This window comes from Heteronotia binoei, chromosome 7, assembly GCF_032191835.1.
Source record: "Heteronotia binoei isolate CCM8104 ecotype False Entrance Well chromosome 7, APGP_CSIRO_Hbin_v1, whole genome shotgun sequence".
Taxonomy (NCBI): domain Eukaryota; kingdom Metazoa; phylum Chordata; class Lepidosauria; order Squamata; family Gekkonidae; genus Heteronotia; species Heteronotia binoei.
Window position 1 is genome coordinate 93821326 of NC_083229.1, and position 21493 is coordinate 93842818.

Here is a 21493-nt window from a genome sequence, read left to right on the forward strand (position 1 = left end):
GGGCCGCCAAGTAGTCCGCGGCTGATTCTCCAGCGGTCTGGTCCCTTTTGTGGAACAGGAATCTGCGGGCCACCCGTGAGGGTTGCGGCAAGAAATGGCCCGTGAGGAGCCTGATGATCTCCTCGTAGGATTTCTCCGCGAGGCGGGCAGGAGCTGAGAGACCCTTGGCGATCTCGAACGTGGCTGGCCCGCAGACGCTCAGGAGAACATCCCTCTTTGATCCGGCGTCGGTGATCTTGTTGGCCCGGAGGTAGAACTCGACCCGTTCCGAGTAGGACTCCCAGCCCTCTGGATTTGCAGGGTCGAAGGGCTCGATGTACCCGGTGTTCCCGCTCTGGTTGGCCATGGTGGCGGCGGCGGTCGTGGCCGGTCGTTCGTTGCCCAAGGTCTCCGATTGTAGCCGATGAGGCTAGGATCCCACCTTCGTCGCCAGTGTAACGTACTCGAAGCGGAGACGAGAGTAGGGCAACATAGTTTATTAGGAGCACGTTGCAAGAGAGAGAACACGCGGGCCGGGCCCCGCTTATGTACATTTACCCGGTTCAGCCTCCTGTACAGGTCAGGCCAATCCTGGGCTGTTAAACTTCCCGCCGTGGATGTAGTAGGCGGGGATTCCGCGCCCCGCGCTAGAGATGCCTGGGATACCCAGCTGCCTCTGCGCGTGGGCGCGTATTTCAGCCAATACATTACAGATTCCTTCTGTGGTTCCCTTAAAATTGTAATCTATGCATGGCCTTCCCTGTCTATGCCAATACTACCAACATCAGCTGTTATAATGTGGTCTTATATCCACTGAGTGAGAAGAAAAAAATCATATAAATTTGTGTGGAACATAAAGCTGTTACTTCCCTTTCTTCTTCTGCGCACTCTGAAATACTACTTGTCTGCCTTTATCACATTGGGGAATCATTTAATATAGTTTATATAATGTGTAATCGGAAAATATTATTTTGTATTCTTTAAAAAAAATCTACCAAAATTTCAGCTACCTTTGAAGATTAAGGATATGTGAAAGGCTCATAAAAAGATTTATTTTATTAAATAAATGTTTTGGCTTTTCTATCTTTATAGAGGATTAAAGAAGCAAATACTATTCTTGCCTTGAATGATAGCAATAAATAAAATGATTGGATACAAACAGGACTGTTGCATTAAGATAATTTAAACTACTCCCCCACACTCTGCTTTATGTCGATTACATTACAGCATGTGTAGTGAATGCGACAGGAGAGTGACAGTGGGAGCACATACAGCCGGGGCTGCGCGGGCTGCACTGGCTGCCAGTGGTATACCGAGTTCGCTACAAGGTGCTGGTTATCACCTTTAAAGCCCTATATGGCCGAGGACCTACCTACCTGAGGGACCGTCTCTCCCCATATGAGCCCCAGAGGGCACTGAGGTCATCTGGGAAAAACCAGTTGAATATCCCTGGGCCAAGGGAGGCCAGACTGAAGGCCACCCGGGATCGGGCCTTCTTGGTCGTCGCTCCATTATTGTGGAACCAACTCCCCGAGGAGATGAGGGCCCTAAGATGTTTAGATCAATTTCGTAGGGCCTGTAAGACCCACCTTTTCAAGGTGGCCTTCAACTAGCGATAGAATCAGCAATAAAGCTAGGTATGCTGCTGGAAATGTTTTTATTATCTGATGTTACGAAATCTAATGTTTACAACGCCATATTGTTATGTTAATTTTAATAATTTATAACTGTTTTAACCATGTTTTTATAATGTAAACTGATGTAATGTGTATTTTATGCTGTGAGCCGCCCTGAGCCTGCTTCGGCGGGGAGGGCGGGATAGAAATAAAAAATTATTATTATTATTATTATTATTATTATTATTATTATTATTATTATTATCCTAAGCAGAGTGACACCCCTCTAGGCCAGGGGTGGCCAACAGTAGCTCTCCAGATGTTTTTTGCCTACAACTCCCATCAGCCCCAGCCAGCATGGCCAATGGCTGGGGCTGATGGGAGTTGTGGGCAAAAAACATCTGGAGAGCTACCGTTGGCCACCCCTGCTCTAGGCCCATTGATTTCAATGGATTTAGAAGGGTAGAAGTCTGCTTAGGACTGCACTGTTAAATTATTTTAATGAAATAGCACATCTTATATGACATAATTTTATGCATTGCTAGAATTCAGTGCAAGAAGAGTGTCTTTCAAGATACAGAGTCTATCAAAGCTGGCAAGTCTCTGAAGAGTCTAACAGAATGAACAGCTTTGGCTGTTTGGAGTGATGCAAAGGAACAGATAGTGCAAGATGAGGTCCAAAGAAAAATGATTATGGAGACCAGTTAAACATAATACACCCCAGGAGAAGGAGGTTTGCATAGACCTTACCCATGGAAATATTTCCCTGGCTTAACTGAAACACACTGTTACCGGTTCTGTATTAGGGATCTGATATTTGAAATATGCACCAGCAGTAGCAATTGATATTCTGGGTGCCAAAGGTTAAACAATAGGGAAGGCCTTTACTGACACATGAGGTAAATTTTGTGTTGAACTTTGGCTAGTTTGATGTCCAGCAAACAACGTTCACCAAAGCACATGCTCCCTGAACATTCCCAGAACTTGAGGGGTGGTTTGGGCAGTTCAGGGCAGTCCATAAAATAGAAACATATTTGGAAAGGACTGGAGGAAGTTGATCAGCTTTGCTGGGTAGGGCACTGCTTTCAGATTGTGTGTGAGAGTGCACACACATGCCAGTCTTCCCATTCACATTGCCCAGAGTTTTGGATCAATTCCCAAGCTGCACAAATACTCCTTCAACTATATTCAATAAAATAAGCTGTGCCCTTGTTTCACTAAAGGATTGTTATTCTGTGTATTATTCCTTCCATCATCTCACCCTGTCTCTCTCCTTGAAATATGGAAGCTCTTCAGGCTAGGCAGGCATAGGACAGGCTGATGCCTTGTTAGTCAGCCACATCAGCTTTGTCAGCTTTTATGGGACAAGGCTGGGTTGACCAAGGGGCTATTTAAGCAGGCCATGGGGACCAGTTCAGCCTCTGTTGTTGTTGATTTGCTTCATTCACTGCTTACCACCCTATCTCTCTTCTATTTTGGGTTTAGTGTTGATATGGATTTATAACTGTAGAATTTTAGCTTAAGTTGCTTGGACATTGGAATGGATTCTTGTTGGCAGAGGTTGTGCCTGCACATCTGCTTCCCTTGTTTTGGAGACACCCTTAAGGGGTCTTGGGGTGGAGCCACTGAGTTGCATTCCCAGGTGGGGGCTCTTGGCTGGGTTCCACAACCAAGTGGCAAGGACACCATGCAGCAGCCAGCATTCACATGGATCCATGTTCTTGCTATTCCATGGTTTTATCCCCCAACAGGTGAGCTGGGGATGCATTCATCAAAGGAAGGTAGGTAAAATAAGCAGTGGCCTTTTTTCAGTAAAGGATTCTTGTTCTGTGTGTTATGCCTTTCATCATCTCACCCTTTATCCCTCCTTGAACCCTGCAATCACAGTACATTTCTGCAAGTTTGTATCCTAGACTAATGGAAAAAAAAATGTGTGAGAAGTTCACACACTGCATCTCTCCCTCTTTTGCATCCTCCTCCTTCCTGTAGCATCTCTACTTCTTTCAGTTTCATGTACACATCAAAGAGAGCTTTCAAGTACTTTTTTTTTTCCTGGGTTATATCCATGCTTTAAAAAGGGAGGGGGAAGAGAATGTGTTATTCTCAGTGTTGTAATGAGCCCATAATTTGAAACAGAAATACATAGCCAAGGAAGTATTGTATGCATGTTTTCTCCATGGTCTGAATGTAGTGTTTAATTTCTAGGAATGGAGACTGCAGGTCAAGTCAATGTTATTTCATATGTTGCTTGATGAAGCCATAGAATGACCCATGTGTTGAACCATGACCCTGGAGGGGCCCTGCTAGTCTGAGTAGATACTACTGACTTTGAAGGACCAACAATAGGGTTGTCAGACCCCCTGACAGAAGCAGGGGTCCCCCGCTGCCAGGCCCCACTAACCCACTGCCAATCAACTGGCCAGCAGTGAGGGACTTACCCAGAAATTCAATAAATAAAATAAAAGAGCAGACCCAGTTGAAGTTGCAGTATGTGTCTATTTCACATACAACATGACTCAGAAGTGATCTCATCATGTTGGCAAAGTTAGGGTAATACTCTGGTATTTGGATAAAAATTCTATGGCAGAAACCAAATTTACCATAGAGTTTTTGCCTAAAAACCAGAACATCACCACAATCAAGTCAGAAGTGACTTAGACATATCACTGCAATGTCAGATAGGCCTCCCTCCTGTTCCTGATAAGTCACCCTTCATCCCACCCCACCCCACCCCCAACCCTAACCAACAGTATGATTCAGTGTAAGGCAGTTTCATGCATTTGTATATAATGCAAATGCTCCCCAAAACAGGACTACTGTAAGGAGTCTTTAGCCAATGGGGAACAAAATATCTGTGCAGAAACAGCCCTGGTTATGTAATTCTATCTCTCTGTATATGTGTGATTTATAGCAGGTTGAGGTGAACCCAGTGTAGAACTGATTGTGTAATCTATGTACATTTTCAAGACTTCCGCCTTTCACGCTCAAATGACTGTGTAACTAATGTGAAAATTATTGGGTGTATAATCTTAGTGGAGGGATACCTCAGCAGAAATGATACCTTCTTCTAGGGATGCTTTTTCCTTTAAAACACTGAAAGTCTAATACAGAAAACTGTGAAGCAGAATTCTCCCCAAATCTACCTAGTTGAGTTTTAAAACACTAACCAATATTTAGGCAGCATGAAAACATGTTTAAAGTCTTCTTTTATCAAGGTGCCTAATGAATAAGAGGACAGGAGCTGGAAATAAAATCTAGTTATCATAAAATGAAGCCCTGACATAATAAACCAAAATAACACATTACCTTCATAGCAGTACTAATGCTTGCCTGTAATTATTCTTATAATTTATTAGGGGCAGAGCTGTATCCTGTTTGCAAATGAGCAACTTATTGTTAATTCATCAGATTCATCTGTGCTTTTGTATTTTTAATTTGCATGGCAGAAGAGAACGATTTTAGAGTAGGTGGTGCCAATTGTAATATAAAGTTCTTGCACTTTGGGGACTTCATTAGCTGCACAAGTTACTCAGCTGAGGGCACACTGAGCAGCATTTTAAAAAATACAGTAAAAGAACTTTACCACTATTGCTCTATTGCCAAACGACATGTAGGTGGGATGATAGCATAATGACTAAAACTGAAAATAGCTTCTTCAGAAGACTCAGCGCTCAGGACTCTTTTAGTTCCTTGCTTAACTACTCTTCAAAAGCTGTTAACAACTTTAAAGAGAGAGTTGTGCATTGTTTAGTGAATGTCACACCAAGCATTATTTAAAACTATCTGTTAAATGGATATATGATTGGCCCAAGATAACTGGGTATCTTGGACAAATATAGATACTGCATGTCTCTCACTATAGCTCACCATATGCCCTTTTCCTTTCCTCATGTAATTATGATGATGGACAGCTGGCCAGATACCACTCCAGACTTTCTGGCCGAGGATCTGAATGCCATAACTGTATGGTTAAAGCAGAGTCAACTGAAATTGAATCCAACAAAGATGGAGGTCCTGTACCTGGGGCATGGGATAATGGGGTTGGTGATCCAGTTGTCAACTCTGGACAGGGCACCATTAACACCTGCACCAGTGGGAAAGAGTTTGGGCATGATCTTAGATGCCTCATTTTCAGTGGAAAACCAATTCACAGCAATTACCAGATCTGCATTTTCCCATCTGTGACAGGTAGGGCAACTGGTCTCCTACCTCTTCTCCTGCAACATAGCTACAGTGATCCATGCAACAGTCACCTCCAGGCTGGGTTTATGTAACTCACTTTATGCAGGGCTACCCTTGAGACTGATCCAGAAACTACAACTGATCCAGAATGGAGTGGTTTATGTCCTTACAGGGGCACCATTAAGAGCATGCATACATCCAGTCAGGACTTCTTTTGGAGAAAGAGCCCAGCAGGAACTCATTTGCATATTAGGCCACACACCCTGGTGCCAAGGCCACTGGAATTGTGTTCTGGTGCGTTCCTGCTAAAAAAAAAAAAAAAAAGCCCTGCATCCAGTGCTGCATCAGCTGCACTGGCTCCCAGCTGAATTCCAGATCAAGTTCAAGGTCTTGGTTCTTACATTCAAAATCCTATGTGGACTGCAGGACTATTTCTCCCAATATAGTCCCCAAAATGCCTTGTGCTCTTCTGATCAGCATCCACTGGTGATCCCTATCCCCAAATAACATTGGCTGGCTCAGCCTTCTCAGCTCTGGTGCTGACCTGGTGGAACACACTTCCTTGTGAAATCTGGGCCCTGTGGGATTTGATGCAGTTCCACAGGGCCTGTAAAATGAAAATGTCCCACCAGGTCTATTGTTGAGTTGGCAATAATCCATCTACAATGGCCTCTCATGATGTGCTCTGCTTCCTGTAATCTATCATAGCTGCTCCCCTCACCTACACATTTCCTTTGTTCTGCTTCTGTCTGCTCTCTCTCTCTCTCTCTCTCTCGGCTTGGCTTCGCGAACGAAGATTTAAGAAGGGTGCAATAGTCCACGTCTGCTGCAGGCTCGCTGGTGGCTGACAAGACCAATGCGGGACAGGCAGGTCCGGCCACAGTGGCTGCAGGGAAAAGTCTGATTTAGGGTTGGTGCTGTAGCAGTGCGATTCTTCCTCAATCTCCTTTTGTCCTCAAGACCAGCTATGCGTGCGTTCTCAAAGGTAGAGACAGCCTGGTGGATGGTGTCTGCAGCTACTTATAATTAGACCCTCATCCAGTCTGCTATGTTTTTTTAGTTGGCACCACTTAAGGGTTTTTATGTATTAGTATTGCAAGTTGTCTGCTCACAACCTGAGTTCAATCCTGGCAGAAGCTGGGTTCAGGTAGCCAGCTCAAGCTTGATTCAGCCTTCCATTCTTCTGAGGTTGATAAAATGAGTACCCAGCTTGCTGGGGGAAGACTGTAGATGACTGGGGAAGGCAATGGCAAACCACCCCATAAAAGGTCTGCTGTGAAAACATTGTGATATGATGTCACCCCAGAACCAGAAATGACTGGTGCTTGCACGGGGGACTACCTTTACCTTTTTATTGCTCTTAACTAAGAATTTTATTAATTGCACTGTATTTTAAATTTTTGTATGTTTTAAGAATGTTAACTCACCCTGAGCCTGCTTCAAAGTGGAGAAATTGAAATAAATAAATTAATTAAATACTTCTAGGTTCACAAAGAGGATGGGATATAAGTTTAAAGTAAGTAAATAAATAAATACGTAAATAAATAATGTTTTTACCTTTGTTGTGGAATTTTCCCAGGTTTTATCTATTCCATATTTATGAATAAAAAGCACTTTCTATTTTCAAAATCATTAGCCAGGCATTGAAATTGCATATTCTCTTCTTTTTAAAGAAATCAATCAATTTTTTGCAGACACCAAAGTGTTTTAATTGATTGATTTAATTTTAATCGATTGGCTTAATGAGATGTTACAGCTGCTTCTCTTTCTTCACACACTGATTAATATTCTCACTTTTTCCTCCTTTCACCTGAAAGATGCTTGCCACCTCTGAAAAGTTCCACTGAGATTTTCATGGCTATTTCTGAACAATTAGTGCTCTTTGAGAAATCAACAGCTAATCATTCTGAGCCATTGTTCTAACAAAGAAATGGACAGCCAGCACTCAAAGCAATACTACTGCAAATCAGTGGAGCAGCTGGCATCAAACTTTAAGGGAACACATCCACCAGGGAACTATAATGACATACCACATCATAAAAAACACAAAAATTGTGAAAGAATATTTTGAAAACATAAACAGAAATTTCAAACACTGTAATATAACCAATGACTGTGAACCAATTTCTTTTGCATACTTTCCAGTAGGTAACCTGATCCTATAAATCACTATTTTAGCATAACAGGGCTGGACTGGAGCATTGGACAACTTTTCCATTTTTAGTGTTTTCATTTTGTTACAATGGCACCAGTGCTGCATAAGGCCTTATAATTTTAGAAAACTATGTTTGAAGTTGTTTCCCCCTCCCCCCAAGGAATTGTTATCTTGCAAAGCATGATTAAAGGACAAGGAGGAAATGAGCCAACAAGTTCTCTCTTATTTCTTCACTGGAAAATATTCAAGTTCAAACATGTAAGCACTTTTAAAGGCAAAAGAAACATTACTGTGAATTTATCTTAGCACTGGATGTACCTCAGGGACTATTTTAAAAGTTCTCAGGCTTGAGTCAGTAGGTTTACATGTATATTTTGTTGCAATGAATTCTTGCATGATTTTAAAGGCATAGAAGCTCCCCCCCCCCCCCAATTTCCAGGAAACCTGGGACATAAGAATGCGAGTCCATACTGAAACTCCACAAACAGCACAAATTCAACCAGTGCTGCACTAATTGCATTGGCTCCAGGTGCAGTACTATATCAGATCCAAGGTTCTATTACTGACCTATAAGACCCTAAATGGTCAGGTACCACATATCTTTGGAATCACCTCCTCTGTTATATACCCCCCCAAAGAGTGCTATGATCTACAGAGAAAAATCTACTAGTGATCCCCAGCCTGAAAGATATCTAGCTGTTCTTGACCAGAGCCAGGTGGAACTCTCCAGCCTCCAACCTGGTGGAACTCTCTTCCAAGTAACATCCATGCCCTGTGTGACCTAATGAAGTTCCACAGGACTTGCAAAGCAGAGATGTTCCACCAGGCTTTTGGCTGAAGACAGCAATAGGCACTCATCTGGCACTCCCCTCCCCTTGTTTTCTGTGCTCCATGAGGCAGTGGTACAAATTGAATTTTAGTGCCATCTGGAAATGTTGTGTATTATTTACTTTTTGGAACTGTTTTTATTAATTTATTAATGAGCCTTGTGTATACAGGAGAGGGCAATCTGAAAGTTTAATTTAGAAATAATAAATAAATCACATTAGAGAAGCAAGTTGGATCAGGTCATTGGCTCAACCAGTCCAACACTCTGTGTCATACAGTGTCCAAAAAACAAATGTCATCAGGAGGCCCACCATAAGAAGGAGGAGGGCCATAACTCCAGAAGTCCTCCCACTGTTGCCCACCAAGCACAAGAATAATACTATCCTGGACATAGTGTTCCATCTATACCTTGTAGCTAATAGTTACTGATGGATCAGACTATGTCAAGAGTAATCAAGAATAAGCTTTACATAAACTGTTATAATTCCCTATACAAACTTGATGATAAATATAAAATGACCAACACAAGCATGCAATAGTTTTGGCCTCAAAAGTCTTCCTTAGTGGTCAATAGTATACAGCATAGTTCTCAGAAACACACCTGGAAAATAAACAATATAAATCAATCCTGACCAGTTGATGTTATCTGAAAATACAAAAGGAAGGGGGGAGGGGAGGACAAGTTGTTGGTAATAAAAATAAGCCTAATTAATTCTTATTGATTTTTTTTAATTGTGAAAAAAAATAAAAACTATTTCTACCTTATATATTGTATGGTTTTATGTTAGCTTATAAAGCAAACCATGGGCCCTTTAATATGGTAACTCTGCTCACCCATAAATCACCCACTGATATTATAATCCATAAAACAAGGTTTTATTATAAATATATAAATCAACACTTAACCCCAGGGGTGTCCCAAGGGCAAATGGTGCCCTAGGCAAACTCCTGCCCCCACTCCACAGTGCCCCCCTCCATGGAGCCACTGCACCCCACCTCCCCCCCACAGCTTCCCCCCCCCCCACGGACTCACCTCCTCTTCCCTTCCTTCCCTCCCTGGTTAATTTTAGTGCCGGGGAACCGGCGCTTGAGCACCGTACTCCCTGGCAGGCCATCTAAAGCCGCTCCCCTGCCGAACTCCTGATAAAGACTCAAACACTCACTCAAAGTCAGTGCTGCGGGGCTGGCCAGCCAGAAGGAAAGGGCGTGCGTAGCCACTGCCTCCCACTTCCCGGATGGGAAGGAAGTGGAAGGAGGGAGTGGCGGCGCACGCTCTTTCCTTCCTGCTATCACTGGCCAGCTGGCTGGCCTCACAGCACTGACTTTGAGTGAGTGTTTGAGTCTTTATCAGGTGTTCAGCAGCAGGGGGCAGCTATGAAGGTAATTGTTTATAATTATACCCCAGAGCTGCGATTGATGAAACGGCAATTAAGACGACTAGAGAGATAATGGCGATGCACTCACGAAGAAGCTACAAAAACATCTTATAGGTCATTTATGCGGACCTATGAGATGGCAGTCCAGGCCACAAAGAAGACTTACTTTGCATCCCGGATTGCGCCTGCGACCTCGCACCCAGCACAATTGTTTAGTATACTTCGGTCACTAACAACTTTACCACCAGGTAAACCAAACGTTAAAAGAATTGGAAATTGGTTGTGAGGCTTTTGCGAGTTTTTTTTTCACAGATAAGGTCTCATCGCTCCCCGCCATAATTGATACAGTGAAAGAACTTGGGGCACCGAGCACGTCTTCTGGTCCAATTATAGATTCCTTCAATCCACTCAGCCTGGAGGAAGTCGATAGGATCCTTTTTGCTGTAAGCCCTATGACCTGTGGGTTGGACCCATGCCCGTCCTGGCTTATAAAAGCTAGCCAGGCGTTGCTACGTGAGCCATTACAAGGTATTGTCAACAGATCCCTGGTAGAAGGGATCTTTCCCACACCTCTTAAAGAGGCTGTGGTCTGTCCCCTCTTGAAAAAAACATCTGCAGATCTGGCTGTATTGGCGGACTATCGGCCGGTATCAAACCTTCCCTTTTTGGATAAGGTTATAGAGCAGGCGGTGGCAACTCAGCTACAGGGATTCCTGGATGACACTTCCACACTGGATCCATTCCAGTTTGTTTTTTGACTAGGTCACGGGATGGAGACGGTTCTAGTCGCCCTCATAGATTACCTCATGTGACATCTGGATCGGGGCGGCTCAGCAGTGCTGTTATTATTAGATCTGTCAGCCACATTTGATACGGTTGACCATCAGCTACTGACTAGCCGCCTTGCCGACATGGGGATTCAGGGGTCCGCCTTACAGTGGTTGGCCTCCTTTCTCCAAGATTGAGGACAAAGGATGGTGATAGGGGAGGAATCATCCCAAAGGCACCCACTTATATGTGGTGTGCCACAGGGTGCGGTTCTGTCCCTGATGTTATTTAACATCTATATGAGCCCCCTTGCCCAGATTGTCAGGAGGTATGGGCTGGGATGTCACCAACATGCAGATGACACCCAGCTCTATCTATTGATGGGTGGCCAGTCTGATTGTACCCCGGAAAATCTAGACCTGGCTCTTCAAACCGTAGCATCTTAGCTCAGGATGCGCCAGTTGAAGCTGAATCCGACAAAGACGGAGGTTCTCTACCTGAGCCGGGGTGGTCCGGGGGGGAGATCCTTCTGCCGGCTCTTGACCGGGTGTCACTAATACCGGCCCCTAAGGTCAAGAACTTGGGTGTGCTCCTTGAGTCCTCTCTTACAATGGAGGCCCAGGTAGCAGCCACTACTAGATCTGCCTTTTTTCATCTCCGGCGGGTGCGGCAGTTGGCCCCTTTCCTGGAGCATGATGACTTAGCAATGGTGATCCATGCCACGGTCACCTCAAGAATAGATCACTGTAATGCTCTCTGCATGGGGCTACCCTTGACGCTGACTCAGAAACTACAGCTAGTGCAGAACGCTGCGACACGGCTGTTAATGGGGCTCCCCCAATGGGAGCACATTCAGCCAGTGCTGAAAGAGCTGCACTGGCTACCTATTGTGTTCTGAGTCCATTTCAAGGTGTTGGTATTGACCTTTAAAGCCCTTTATGGTCAGGGGCCTGTCTAGCTGTGGGACCGCTTTTCTCCACAAGTTCCCCAGAGAGCACTGCGTTCAGGGACAAAAAATCTATTGTCCATCCCTGGACCAAAGGAGGCTAGGTTATGTTTGACACGAGCTAGGGCCTTCTTAGTGGCAGCACCAGAATTGTGGAATGCTCTCCCAGAGACCATAAGGGCCCTGCAGGATCTTTCCACTTTCCACAGGGCCTGTAAGACTGAATTGTTCTGACAGGCCTTTGATATCTAACTGGGAGAGAACTGTCACCCGACATCATTATAGAGTACTATGTGATCACCGTCAGAAAAGAACTCACTTATATTGTAGTGATACGGCACCACGAAATGGTTTTAAAATCTTAAATTGTAATTATGTTTTATTGGTTTTTATTGGTTTTAACTTGTGAATATGAATGTTGTCAGCCACCCTGAGTCCGCTTGTGGAGAGGGCGGGATAGAAATTTAAAGTAATAAATAAATAATAAATAAATAAATGTCTCTTGGATGGCAGGATAGAAATATGATTAAATAATAAATAAAATCCTATGGCACATTTGTTGTAATTGGGTCAGCTATATGATGAAAGGAAAGGATGATGCAGTACCTTCCATATGATATGTTATTCTGTTGCCAATGGAGGGAGGGAAAGAAGAAGAGGGGGAGGAAGATCAGAACTGTTAATCAGAGAACAGCAGGCACCTAGTTACAGAAATAACTACTCAATCAAACACAGCAAATCCAATCTGCCTATGGTGCTGCAGGGATCATTCAGCTTGGCTTGCTCCAGGGCTATTTTAACTTACAACACTACTCCTGATTTGTCCTTTTATATACTATAGGTAGTGTCTTATTATTCTGAATATGACAAAATTCACATCATAAGCCAGATACAGTTGATTGTAGGAAGGGTGTGTGTGTAAGTGCTGTGAAGTCACATCCGACTTTCGGCAACCCTATGAATGAATGACCTCCAGAGTGTTCTATTGTCAACAGCCTTGCTCAGATCTTGCAAAGTGAGGTCTGTGGCTTCCTTGATTGAGCCAATCCAACCCATGTTGAATCTTCCTTTTTTCATGCTGTCTTCCACTTTTCCCAGTGTAATTGTCATTTCCAGTGACTCTTAAGCCATTTTAACTTCTAGGGACAGATCAGGATTGATTTTATTTAGAACTTCTTTATTTGTCTTTTGGGAAGTCCATGATATCCATAAAACTCTCCTCCTACATTTCAAATCAACTTTCTTCCTGTCAGCTTTCTTCATTGTCTGACTTTCACACCCATACATAGTAGAGAGGCATTAATTATCTTGTTCTTGTTACCAACAACACAAGAAACATTCCCACCTACCAGCCAACCTACCTTTATCCATCCTGCCCCCTTCAGCTTTTCCTCCTTCCCTCCTTGCAGCCCCTTCCTGGGAAAACTCTGTATGGTTTCATCAGCTGGGCCACAAAGGCTTGCAAGGGACATCTCACTTACCCCATATCTCCTTCTACTCATTATTTCATCTTTTTGTCTTCCTGGCACCACCCCCCCCCCCATATACTCAAATGTTCCTTTTCCTTTTCTCCTTCTCATTCACCTTCCTGCTCTGTCCTTAGAAACCCCCTGTGAGGTAGGTTTATCATAGTTAGTCAACTATAGTTGGAAAATATAACTTGGGTTAGGGGACTGAGGGAAAACGGATAGTCCAGGACAATTTCAATTTCTTCTAGATAGCAGAGTGCTGTAATAGGGATGACCATGAACCCACTGATGATCTAAACTTCATCATGAATTTTGACCAGTTCATGAAGCAATATTTGCAAATTGAAGAGTTGCCATACATTTTCACAATTTTTGATGTGGTTCATGGTTGTTCACAGCAGTTTTTGAAATATAGCTGCATGATGGGGAGTTTCCTGCTGCACAGCTGTTTGGTATAAGTGCTCCATGGGGCTCAACTGTTTAAAGGGGCTTTTTTGGGCAGGTTGCCCAAGAAAGCCCCTTTAAAAAGCTGAGCCCCAAAGAGCAGACAGTCTGAAGAGCTGAACCACAGGGGCAGTCTGAAACAAGTGTTTAGAGCCTGAAACAACTGAGGTGTGGGAGAAGGCTGCCCCCCATGGCTCAGCTGTTTTGCGCACGAACCTCACAAACCTGGTTTGGTTTGTATGTGAACCAACTGGGTATGTGGGGCTCATGGTTCACCCACAAATCATGAACCAAACCACATTTTTGTGGTTCATGCCCATCCCTATGCTATGATATGAAGGATAAACCAAAGCAACCATCACACATTTACCTGTTTAAAAAGGACAATAAAAAAAAACAACAGTTATGGTTACTTTAATTAAGAACTGTCCTTATGTATCAGAAAGCAATCTGAAACTTGGTTAAAAATAACACCTGGAACGTTTCATACAACAAAAGTAGTTTTTCAATTATAAGTAAATATAATAAAACCTGATTGGTGATCACATTTTAGTATTCCTCATCACTCCTTCTCCTAGACCTCTTGATTTTTAAACATGTTGGCACAAACAAAAACTGAATTAATTGACCAATCACAGACCGATTCCCCACTAGGCTTGTTCCAGCGCTGGAGCTCTTTTCCCCCCGATGCTTCCATCAGATTTTGCACAAGCTGCCCCAGGGCTGTAACTTGCCCCATCTCTTTTCTGCAGCAAGTAAGATCCTCTGAAAACTGGTTTCTGCTTGCTGCAGGAAAGAGGCAAGGTAAGTCGCAGCCCCAGGGTAGCTTGTGCAAAATCAGACAGAAGCATTAGGGGGAGAGCTCTGATGCTGGAGCAAGCCTAGTGGGGAATTGGTCACAGTTTGCTACTACTGCACAGGAATTCAGAGAGCAGTCACAGAGAAGGGAGGAGGGTATGGAGAAGAAAAGATTAGCAAGTGTTCTGTTCCTTTAAGTTTTTTTGTCAGTACTCCCATTTGAATCAGAGCAGAAGAGAAGAACCATAGTACCTGAACAAAGTATGTGCATAGATAATACGCAGATATTTTCCCATAAACTACATTAACCCTGCATTGATATAGCGAGGGGTCTCTATGTGGATACATATATGATCCATGTATTCAAATCCTTGCATACAAATTGAGGGCTGGGTTAAGTTTAAAATTATTAAAGAGGATATATTTATCCCTTGTTTCTATTGAACAAAAAACCCAAAAATATACTTCATTTTTTTAAAAGAGCCCACTAAAAATGGAACATGAACAGGATGAGATGATCCCTGATTTCAGAGTATTTGGTTCAACCCCCAAAGTCTGTACAGGGGTGACCTGAAGTTACACACACATACTCACAAGTCAGGACCTTGATTAAAGTTCCTCAAGAGATGGAGCTGTTCAGCAAGGTCCTTCAGATAACATGTGGGAGGAATAGAAATGTTGTTCCTAGTTACTTATTTGAAGATGAAGCTGTCTGGCAAGCCTTTCATCACTGAGGCTCTAGGGGATTTTTTTTTTTCTGACTGACTTCCAGGAAAAAGGGAAAAAGCAAAGATTCCAGGAAAAAGGGAATCCACCAGATTAGATATTAGTAATAATGTCTGAGTATGTGCAGATATTTCATCCTTTCCTGTGCAAGAGCTTGGTAGCCATAGTGGCTAGTCAGTGCAACAAGCAGAATAAGTTGAGGCATGAGCTAGAGATGGAAAGGAAGTAACCTAAAGTAATCTGAAATTACCTATCCAATTGATAGATTGTGAGGTGGCTTTCATCTTGAGTCTTGTAGGTGACATGAAAATACCTGTAACTCCTACTTTATATTCTAGGTATGGGACTTCAACACTGCATAATCTATAGCTGTCCCCACATTTTATAATTCTTATTAAACTTTATATAAACAGTATACATCTAAGGAAGCCCTTTTCACCCTTTTATCAGGCAATAAATGACATTTCCAAGCAAGTTAGTGAAGTTTATTATGAAAGCAACACAATCAGTGTTCATTTGACTTTAATGAGACCTATTGCAGACACACTCCATTTAATTTTCCTAGCAACACTTTGGAGAGTAGTAGGAGCTGTCAAACACAAAGCCTCCAATGATCCCATTTGTATAATACTAATAACAACAAACTGAAGTCACACACAAATACTCACCAGAACTGTTCCCTCATAACACTTCCCATCTGATGCTATAACCCATGTGCCTCTGTGTTCAGTAACCATGGCAATGGGGTTGAAATTTGTTAGCTATAAGCTGGCTTGATTAGGCTTGTGAGGGGAGGTGAACTGAGTTCAGAGGTCTGGGCCATTAATTCTGGAGTCTCCTGACAGCAGACACACATTTATTTTCACACACACCCCCTTGCTATGTTATTAAAGAATTTCTAAAACCTCTCAGATGTGAAAATGGAAGAAACAATATCAAGTAAACAGCAGACAACATTTATTCTGGGGGGTTATTTTCTTTTCCTATAACCATTAACTCATATTGGAATATCTCCCTTTCATTTGAATATCTTCTTTCTACTTTAAAAAAAAAAAACCTTGCCAGGACATCTGTGTTCACTTAGAAATAGCTAACAAGGATTGTGTGGCCCTGGGGTTTAGCTATGTTTAACTTGCTCTAGTTGGAGTCAGGATTTTATATGATGCAACCTACTGTGATAGCCTAGTGGGAAACTATTTGTATTAAGTTATTTAAAAAAAAAAAAAAGATATGTAATGGTTATATCATCTCTCCCTCTTGCTGAGAATCCAGATATTACTCAATTTTATTACAGTTTACTTTCTAGGTGAAAATAAAAAGCCCTAAAGCTAAGGGAAAGAAATCTGTTAGAATATTTTCTGGGCAGTTTTCATAATTGCTTTTTTTGCCCTAGAGGATCACCATTTTGACAATCATAAGAAACAATTAGCAGAAGAAACAATGGTAAGGAAGTTACACAAAGTGGAGAGGAATAAAGCATTTCATTTTGATTTACCAATATTGTTCTGTTGTTGTTACATGATTTGAATCTGGGTGGGATACCATGAACCACAAAAAGAACTACACTTACACAATTCGTCTGATGCATCTTCTTTATCCCTCCACCCACCCAAAAAAGCTGTTTCTGAGAGTCAAGCGACTCAGATGCAGCACATTGGGCTGAAGCTCAAACTGAAAATGCAAAGAAATGTCACACATACACTTTTTTAGTCAAAATATTCAAAATTATTTTGGAAAGCCCACTACTGCTGGTTAAGAAAGCACTGAAAAGGATCAATCTTTAAATATTAGTAATTGCATTCAAAGTAGAGTTTTGTTTATTTTAAATATTTATATCCCACTTTTATCCCAGCCAACAAGACACAGTGTGCGTTACATCACTGAAATAGGTAAAATCTTATTTCACAATGCTATAATACAAATAATAAGCCATAATAGCTGTCCTCCACTCACAAGCCACCCAAAGTACATCTTGTATATCATATTGACATTGCATAGAAAGTAGCACCTGCAGATGATATGCAACAATTTTCTGGACTACCAACAACCACACCTGAGCACTGCTAAAGGGAAGGGGGATTCCATGTTTTGTGCTCAAGACAAATTTTGCCAGGGGATGTTGGATCAGAAGTTCATTTCACATGTCAGTGAGGAAGTTTGAACATGGTTATATTGGTCTGACAAGCAATTTTGCTGCAAGACAGCCTAATCAAAATGAAATTTAATTAGTATATTTTAATGTAATTCTTCATTTGAAGTGCATATGCTTCTCTGACTCCTCCACTTGCTTTCAAGTTGGGAGGATAGATGTAATATCTTGAACAACACATTTTTTTTTTAATTTTTTTTTTTAGCTCGTGCAGCAGACTGGTGTTGGGCTGAACCAAGAAACGGGGCTTGTTTCATAAGCATTGTTTTCAGTAAAATGTCTTCATTTGCACTGATGCCCCTTGCTATGATGGAGAGGAGAAAGAAGTGAGTCTCTGCTGTGACAATTTTATGTCACCCCATCCAGTCATTTTTAATGTAGTATGGAAATACTCAGTTTCAGCGCAACCATCTTGTAACAAAGATGGTGAGAAATAATACATTCATTTTCCTTTAAAAAATGATTATCATTGTCCTTCATGGCAGTGTGTCACTATAAAAAAAGAATAGAATTGTGTTCCTTAATGAAGGAAACATCTTTTTCATTGTGGCTTCCTTGTCTTCGCAGCAGGGATTCTTGTTAAATGATGTTTTTTACAGCATAAAACAGAGTATATTGAGTGCATTATCAAATTCAGAAAACTTGTAATTACATAATTCTGTGAAGAATGAGACAAAATTCAGCATCAGGAAAAAAGGATGAACAAACATGGTCAGAATAGAGACTCTTTCCTTTTTGCTGTGAGTCAAAACCTGCAGAGGGCAAAAATAGAATGACCTCAAAAAAAGGCATGAACAGCAATTGGCTGCACAGACCAACAGGATTTTGGAGCTGTCAGTAGTATTCATTTGCAGGGCTGCATGTAGAGGGCTCTTAGAAAAATCCTCAAAGCACCATCTATAATATATTGGAAGACTGAGCTGTTTCAAGACCTGATTACAAGATTCACATGCTAGTAATAACATTGACCTTGTCTGGACCAGGATGGCACTAGATATGTATGTATATATAAGTGTCCAAGGAAACATACACCAAAAGGAAGACTGTAGGAGTGAAAGCTGGGCTTTGCCCATCTGTACAAGTAACACCAGAAATGTTGGAAACAGTTTTTTTGGGAACTATGAAACTGGTAATAAATAGATGGATGGATGAATGAATAAATGCAGTGTTCTATATTCATGTTCTATTATGTGTTCTATATTTTATATTCTATTCATGTCATTCCTGCTTAGCCTTTGCACAATTCACACAGTTTTTCAATTCCCTGATTGAGGAAGAAGAATGGAGATCCTTTAAAATTCAGGGTTTTTAAAAATCATTTTATGCCAATAATTTAATGAGAAGTTTGGGGTGGTGTAAATTGCATTTCCCCCTCATTATCTTCACACAAATCCAGTGAGGAAGGTTAAAATAACAGATACCTTTTATTTTGTCACTGAATATATCTGCAGCTTGCTACATAGCTCAGAGGTTATCAAGTAAGTATTTATGGAATAAAATGATTGAAAATGAAAATATTACAGAAACATTCCATTTTAAAAATCTCAGTAAAAGAGCAGTGAAGTACAGCAAATACAAAACCCTGAAACAATTCAACAGCAAGTAAGTAAAACCATAGAAAAGCAATTTCAATAATATTCAACTGCCAGCAAAACCAAAAACAAGATCAAACCACTAAAATGGTTAACCACACCCACCTCACCCATGGATTAGGCTATAACTGGGTTGGCCATTGCTCAATGGTAGAGAATGGATAAAGTCCTAGGTTCAGTCTATACCATTTCAAGTTAAAAGGATAAAAGATTTTGCAATATAACTGTTAATGAGATCCTGGAATTACATTGTCAACAAGAGCAAAAATAGTGACTTTGATAGACACTAGTCTGGTTCAATACAAGGCAGTTTCAAGAATTCAGGCACCTTAGTAACCTGCAACCACTGGCAGCCAAAGGAACAGAAATAGTCTAACCTTATACCATATAGGTGCCTTGAAAAGGTAGATGAAGAAGGTGGTCTGTTGTTTCAGAAAATGGGACCATACATAGCAAAGCCTTCAGATCAGATCTTTCAGATTGAATGACACATTCCCTTGGTTCTTTGGTGACTTTATACCATAAGCATCAACATGTTGAATTGTGCCCCAAGATGGATTGCAAGCTAATGAAATTATTTTACTGCTGTAGGTCTGTTCTTGAGCAAGCAAAGTAATTAACCATCCAATATTTACTGAGTTAATGCATTACACAGTGAAGAAAAAAATTGGATGTCCATCCAAAGTAATACACTTCATAATACCTGCTCTTTCAGGGAAGACGTGACGTACAAGGTCATCTAGCAAGCTTTACTGCATGTATTCATTCATTCATTCATTCATTCATTCCCTTTCTTAGCCACCTTTCCTCATGAATGTTCATAAATTAAAACTACTTAGAACAGGGGTGGCCAACGGTAGCTCTCCAGATGTTTTTTGCCTACAACTCCCATCAACCCCAGCCATTGGCCATGCTGGCTGGGGCTGATAGGAGTTGTGGGCAAAAAACATCTGAAGAGCTACCATTGGCCACCCCTGACTTAGAATAAAAACATAATTTTATAAATACAATGCATTTAAGATGGATTTTAAAAATAAAATATTATGCTAGTGACTTGCCAGGTGTGTGCCAGAATAAAAGTATTCATCGTTCTTCTAAAATGAAGTCAGAAAAGAACACAACTGAGCCTCTTGAGACAAGGAACTACAAAATTCTACAAATAAAAAGTTCCTGCTCCTAGCAGAACCCACCCTCAAGGAAGATGTCTGGTTCAAGGCCTCAAAAGCAGATATTGAAATGTTGGTACATTCGGTACAAGAGAAGGTACTCATTTAGCTGCTCAAACATTAAAACCCAGCAATTTTAAATAGACCCCTCCCCAAAATCTGATAACTGTTGCAGGTATTTTAGAGCAAGAATAATACATTCAGAACAATCAATAACTTACAAGATGCATATGCCATCTTGTACTAGCTGAAATTTCTGGGCCATATACAAATGTGGACTTGAAGTCTAGCTCTGAAAATTTTCCCTCTACACAACAGTTGCTCAGGATAAATTGTTAAGCAGTTAAAAGATTTCCAATTAAATTGGTCTAGAACTTAGGAGGGGTAGAGTACTATTTTTTGTGAGCATTGTGAGTAGTTGGAAACCATCAGAATCCGGAAATAGTGCCATGGTGAATGGATTTTCCTAATAATTTGGGGATGAGACAACAGCAAGCAAGCCTCCATGCACTTGCTCAACCTGTTGGTCATTTTACTCTGTGCCACATCAACCTTCTCTGCTCATTAGGCCCCACACCAAGAGCACCATTTAATCCAATCATACCTCAATATGGTCACAACTGGAAGCTCCATTCTTAACATTCATAGGCCTGCCTCAGCCTGGTGCACCAAGTCAATATCATTGTAAGTCCCTGTAATGAACTCAGACACTTAACCTGGAAGCTGGGAACAGCCATGCAATGATTTAGCCATGGTAACTAAAATGTAGCAACTTGAAGAGGCTTGCAGAAGAGAAAACGCCTCAGAGTTTAGTTTTGGAGTTGGAACTGGTGTACTGAACAGTGGAGTAGAGACTGAGTACTGAAGTTGAAGAGCTGCTGTGTGAAGCAACTGGACAAGGAGATGAGAACAGCCAATGAGGCTGAGTTCCTTGGGAGACAGAAGTAAATAAAACCTTCTGTCAGTGAGAGAGTTTCTGGTCAGAAGGGGGTGACAGCCAGGCACCTTCTATGGGACAAAACTCTGTGGGGTTCTGTCAGCACAATAGGGAAGACTCCTTGTTTAAACTGACAACATGCAAACACTCTGAAAGGAGGACTGGATTCTGGTGGCTAGAAAGGAATCCTAAGATTCAGACTAAGAATCTAGCTGTGTGGAACACACCAGGATCGAGGGGTTGCGTTTTAGCTCTCAATGGTGTGAGTCTGTATGCTAGTGTGTATGTCTGTGAGGGAGAATTTATCTGGCACAAGTCAGGAGTCCTCAATGTGAGTGGCAAAAAATGAGAGTCTGTTTATT